Below are 6,614 nucleotides of genomic sequence, written 5' to 3' on the forward strand. Positions count from 1 at the left end.
AATTTGGCTTAATCCAAAGGAGTTCTGTTTTTCCCATACGCCATCCGGCTGGGTTCTGAAACTTCCTATTGCTAGATTGTTGCCTAACCTGTAGTACGTCTTCTTCCAGAAAAGCATACATGCTTCCAACGTATCTTCTCATGATGAACGCTCACCCCTATTTGAAATTGGAATCTCGGTGACATATAGGTTAGGACTTGACTGTTGTAGTCATCGTTTCTTTAAGAAGAATTCATACCTGTTTAGGCCGAAGGATCATCAGAATAAACTGAATGGCCGCAAGTTGTTGAAAGCAGTCACAAGGAAGTGCAGGTTGAAGTTGCACCAAGTGCCGATCTTTTCCAAGGTGTTCTCTTGTTCCGTTTTACCTGATGTGAATCCCCACTCCTCTCCTAGCATCGTCCCTCCTACCCCGGGGGTCTGCAGCTCACTTCAGTGTCTCACAAAACTCACAAAGCTTTACGGTCACGGTTGTCCAAGGCAGGTCTTCTTTCAGGAAGCCAAGACGTAAAAAGGGAAGGCTTTGATGGAGGACTGGCCTTTGCCTTTCAGCAGACCATACTTTAGGGAAACGAAAGATGGAAAGGTGGTGAGCTGAGCCACATCTCTCACTAACGTGGGGGCTCAGAATGCATCCCGTCTTAATCCTGGAACAGAACTCCCTCAAACATGTGATTATAGCGACAGACACAGAGAGAGGGTAGAATTTACAAGTCATCACAGAAGAGACGATGGCTAAAATAGCCATATATTAAGTAATTGAGCACATTTCAACGACTAAACTGAAAGGGTCGGAGTTCAAACTCAACAAACACTCCACAGAAGAAAGTTGTGGCAAATCTAATTCCTAAGGAACATTAAGGGCAGTTCTTCTCAATCCTGTTGGGTTGCTATGAGACAGGATCAACTCTATGGAAGGGTATCACTGTTTATCTTTAAAATCGTATAATTACACTAAGCATGATTTTAGCCTTTAGTGACCATATTGAGAGAATTTTGAGATAAATTAATTCATTTGAAAAGCACAATAATAAAAAGTATGTATTACTTATTTGGTTTGTATAATATAATCTCAGAAAAACAAAATTATTTTAAAGATTGCTTCACTAACAAATCTTTATGATTCATGAAATATAGAGTATTAAATTTTAAATAATGTAATTTTATTTTAAAATAAGATTTTGTTTATATAATCTTATGTAATTTATATAATGTAATTATACATAATCTCATATAACTTCTATAATAGAGCTAAATTATTAAATAAGGTTGTTATATCACTTTAAGTGTTATTTTAATGTGTTAAGAGGAAAACAAACACACATAGATTGAGTATTCCTAAAAATCCAAAGAGTTTAAGAAAATAAACTGTAAAAACTTTCAGTATTAAATAGAGAAAAGATATAAAAACTTAACCCAAGCACTTTTTAAAATTCAAAGTTTACAATGTCTGTATTGCTTACCAAACTAGACTAGTTGAATGCTTTTAGTTTTAATGAAAAACCTATACATTCTTTGAATTATCATTGAGTATATAAGTGTACAAGTATTTTGCATGTGTTTTTCCTAAATTATATAAGTTTACTAATACAATAAGCTAACATTACTTCTACTAAATATCTGTTATCATAAAAGAATTTAATTGTGTTCAATCAAATCATACTCTAATTCTTTTTTTTTTCTTTCTTTTTTAATGTAGGCTGGGAACAAAGTGAATAGAATAATATTTTCTACCCAGTCATTTTCCCAAACCTGTTTTAATGTCGCAAAGTTTAATTAACAGAACAGGGAAGCTGCCCTGAACTGAACTCAACACTTTGGAGCATACTCTAATTCTTAAAAACTTTATTTCTATGAGTTTTACACTATAAAACTTGATAAGCTTCATAAAATTTAGGTAACTTAAGGCCTTGAACTCATAATATACTAAGTAAAAGTAGATGTGCTTGTGGTTGACCACTCTTTAGTTGGCACCAACTCTACATTCTACATAGAACAGATGAGAACAATTTACAGTCCTGTACCATCCTCACAGTCATAGTGATGTTTGAGCCTTATTTTTAATGGGTGTTTACTATATTTTGAATATAGGCTCATTTGATTTTTATTTTAGTATACAATATATATGTGAAAACTTGGACCCATACTACACTAAATTTACTTTAACTTATGCCCTTTTAAGAACTCTCTATAATGGCACTATCAATAGAATTTGTTTATGCCCAGGAAATTTATTGATAATGTTTTCTCTAAAATAAAATTAAAATTAATATCTTTAAGGTGAACTACAGACATATGTAAATCATAGACACGTGAATGAATTTGGGGCTTACAACTAATTATAGTCCTTAAATCTATAATTAGTTCTTATTTATGGGCCTGCTTGATGCTTACCTTCATGAAGAGATCACTGAAGATATGGGTGTAATGAACTATAACAAAGAAACTAGATAGTACCCAGGTCTCAGAAAGAATAACCACGGGGGTCTTAAAGGCTTCTCTTCAGACAAGCAGTCGTCTAAGAGAGGTATCAACAAAATCCACATGGAAGAATTCATGCACACCAGTCTATGTGATCCAGACATTATAACTAAAATAATAAAAATCCAAACTAGGAAAGGGTATCAGAGCTTAAATTGTGAACACTTGGTTTGCAGAAGACTATGAATGACAGCGGAAGCCCCAAATCCAATTGCAGCGTCCACACGGAGCATCCCTTCTGCCTATTCAAGGCTGTAAAGAGGCTTGTTACCAGCCAGAGCTCATCGTAAAGTCAATTGTGGAGGATACATGTAGGTTAGAATATAACACCTTATCTGTACAGTGTACAGACAGGAACTGGAAACCCGGGGAATTCAGGACAGATGATCCCTTCAGGACCAGTGCTGAGAGTGGTGATACCAGAGGGTGGAGGGAAGGTCGGGTAGAAAGGGGGAACCGATTATAAGGACCTACATATAACTTCCTCTCTGGGCGGATAGACAACAGAAAAGTGGGTGAAGAGAGATGTCTGACAGTGTAAAACATGATAAAATAATAATTTATAAATTATCAAGGGTTCATGAGGGAGGGGAGAGCAGGGAGGTGGAGGCAGGGAATGAGGAGCTGATACCAAGGGCTTAAGTAGAGAGCAAATAATTTGAGAAGGATGAGGGCAACGAATGTACAAAAGTGCCTGACACAATTGATGGATGTATGGATTGTGATAAAAGTTGTATGAGGCCCCACTAAAATGATTTTTAAAATATCTAACACCTTATCATTTTATCTCCATTTTGAGTCACTTAAACATTATTTGCATTTTGAAAAAGAAGGGAAAAGGAAATGCGCATGACTTAAGCCTCTGATGAATTCCCTCTGCCCATAGTCCAGGCATGAGAAGAGCCTTATTATTATGCAGAGTTCATTGGAATGTGGAATACCACAGACACAGTTAAGTTAAAATTCAACACCTTCTTCATCTGATCTCCCTTTTGACCCATTTTTAATTTGTGCAAGATTTTAATATTTTCCGCTTTCTTTTCTATGGAACTTTTCTCTTTTACATTGTTAGCATTGTTTGTTTTGTTTTTCCATATAAGAAATCCAGACTATTTCATTACCTGAAGATTAAAAGTTTGAATCACCCCTACATCTTTCAAATCCTTGATGGTGGCACCAGTCCTGTAAATTCCTGGAGGATTCAGCATTGCATTTTGGTTTACTATTTTACTAGGCAGAGAATGTTCTAATGGCTGCCACTTGCCTTTTCCTACTATCACAACCTACTTCTCATGCCATGAGAAGTAGGTTTTTCCAGTCTGTAGGATTTTCCAGTCTGTGAGTATATATATTCCAATTCTATATTTCTGCCACTAAGCAGCTGGTTGTTTCAAACTGCTGACCTTGAAGTTACCAGTGCAATGTGTAACCCCAGAGCCACCAGGGACATCTTGGTGTACACTAAATGGTTTTCTTTAAGTAATTTCCTAAGTAGATCATTGTGTTATGTACTTCGCATATACTTAGTTTCAAAAACTCAACTAATCCAAATTAGAGACTATTTAATTACCTGAATATTAAAAATGTGGATCACATTTGCAAAGTTACAATGTTTTCAAAGATTATACATCCTTAGAAATATAAACAGCACATAAGACACTCAATGTCTAAACCATAAGAGGGCTCCTTGTCATTGATTTAGGTATTATAAATTTCATGTCAAACTATTTGCCATTCAAAAGTGAAGTAAGGTGAAGAAGGAGAGAGAAAAAGAAGTAACAAATAAATGTAATAATTTCCTGTAACCTTTTCGTCAAATCGATATTTGGAGGTAATACACTCTTGCTCCTTATTTTTAAAATGACAAAATGAAAGGCCTTTTGCTCAAGATTACAGACAATAAAAGCCAAGTCAATCAGTTACACTTCCAGGTGGTCCTTGTTTGTGGATATTCAAATTGGTGTCACAGAGCTTGATTTATAGTGATTTGAAACTGCAGGTTAAGTATTAACATCTTCCTGGAGCTTTGGGGAAGGTATTATGAAATAACTGTAAAGTTAGAAGTATGAAATAGAAATATCTGGGTTACTTAGGAACATCCTCCAGTGGTACATATTTCCTTTTCCAATTCCATCTCAGTTTCAAAGAGTTCTTGGCGACATGTGTATCTGTGTCACTGAAAGTCATGTTGGTTTCTCTAGTACGTATGTCATTGTTGTTCGATGACACTGAGTTGGTTCCAACTCATCGCGACCCAGAACAGAACACTGCCTGGCTCTGCACTAACCTGACAATTTTTCTTGTCTTTGAGTTCATTATTGAAGCCATTGTATAAATGCATCTTATTGAGTGTCTTCCTTTTTTGCTCCCCCTCTATTTTAATTCAAGCCATAGAAATCCAGGGCAGACATTGCGGGGGACACTTGTTAGCTTTGAAATAAACACATCATGTTCAAGGGTCTCATAACTATCTTACTCCCTAACCAGAAGCTCTCCCTTCTCATATTAGTAACTCAGTGTATGTGAACTTTGCTGCCACAGTTGATGAATGCCCAAAGTTGGAACTGTCAGACGTGAGGCAATGTCACACAGAAACAACTTCAAAGAAAGAAAAACATTCTTACTCACACTCTTCATCATTCTAACATAAAAAAAACTCTCTTAAAGCACACAACTAATACAATGTCTTTTGCCAGAGTTGACTAGACATTAATAGTGTAGGAAATATAGCCTTAGCTTATCAACTATTTAAGAGGGCTAATCTAGGTAAAATGAAAATATGCTGTCAGGATGCACACGTTTTACTTTTCACTCTCACATTATTAGTCTTTGTTTTTATTTTGTATAATTAAGATCTTCACCAGTAACGTAGCAATCTCTGATTGCCACTGAGTCAATGCTAACCCACAGCAAATCCCGGTGGGTTTCCAAGACTGTAACTGTTTACAGAAGTCGAAAGCCCAGTCTTTCTCCTTCAGAGCGGCTGGTGGTTTTAAACTGCAATATTGCAGATCGCACCCCATCGCCTAACCAGGACACCATAAAGTAGCAATAATATGTGTTATTCCTGCACTGTTAAAAAAATTAATGATAAATTCTTGCTCCCAGGAAATATAGTATAAAAATTAAAACTATATATCACTTTTAACTTTTGTACATTTAATAATAAAATTAGCTTTACATAGTGCTGCAGTTTATAAACTCGGCCGTCATGTTGAAACCATGAAACACAAGCATCATAGCAAACATACTGTGAGGTTCTATGGAGTCACCATGTGTGGTGGAATGAAAGATGGCCCAGTCCTGTGCCATCCTCACCATCGTTGTTATGTGTGAGGCTATTGTCACAGCCATGGTGTTCAATTCATTTTTTAAAAATTCTAACTCTCGACTTTATCAAGCGTGATACGCTTCTCTAGTGACTGGGCCCTCTTGAGGACACGACCCAAGTAGGTGACAGCAATTGTCACCTTCTTTGTCTCTAAGGAATATTCTGGTTGTGCTTCTTCCATAATAGATTAATTTGCTCTTATGGAAACCCATGCTGCATCATATCTTCACTCATATCATAATTTAAAATGTATCAGTTCTTCTCCAATAATCTTTATTCATTGTGCAGTATTCCCATGTATCTGAAGACACTGAAAATACTGTGGCTTGGGTATGGCAAACCTTAGTTTCCAAAGTGACATCTTTGGCATTTTCAACCTTTAGGAGAGATCTTCCATGGGAGATTTATCCAGGGCAAAATGCCATCTGACTTACCGACTGCTGCTTCCATGGATGTTGGTTCTAGGCCCAATAAAAACGAAATCTTTGAAAAGTTCCATCTTTTATCTTTGATCATTATATTGTTTGTTGATCCAGTTGTAATGGTTAAAATAAATCACAGAAGTTTTCATAGTATAAAATAATGCTTACAACATGTTCTGGCAAAATAGGATTTATTACAACAAAGTCAATAAGTTCAGAGATTCATGGAAAGGGTCCAAGACTGACATGAGATCCTTTTTTGTTTCTAGTAAACCCAGATCCATCCCATGTTAATTTCAGTTATTTAAATTTACAAAAGTTTTATTTTCCAGGTTCAGTTCTCAGTATGTTTAATAGTGTGAGAGAAACTCAAGATTATA

At 35.9% G+C, this 6,614-nt stretch overlaps 1 non-coding gene across 1 annotated transcript; it reads right to left on the reverse strand.

Moving 5' to 3' along the window:
- Window positions 1-1,691: 1,691 nt before the first annotated feature.
- On the reverse strand, window positions 1,692-1,823 carry LOC142455822 (small nucleolar RNA SNORA36 family). The gene has a single exon (XR_012785944.1). It is a non-coding gene; the product is annotated as a small nucleolar RNA SNORA36 family (small nucleolar RNA).
- Window positions 1,824-6,614: the final 4,791 nt, after the last annotated feature.

The sequence above is a fragment of the Tenrec ecaudatus genome, chromosome 8 (assembly GCF_050624435.1).
Source record: "Tenrec ecaudatus isolate mTenEca1 chromosome 8, mTenEca1.hap1, whole genome shotgun sequence".
Classification (NCBI taxonomy): Eukaryota; Metazoa; Chordata; class Mammalia; order Afrosoricida; family Tenrecidae; genus Tenrec; species Tenrec ecaudatus.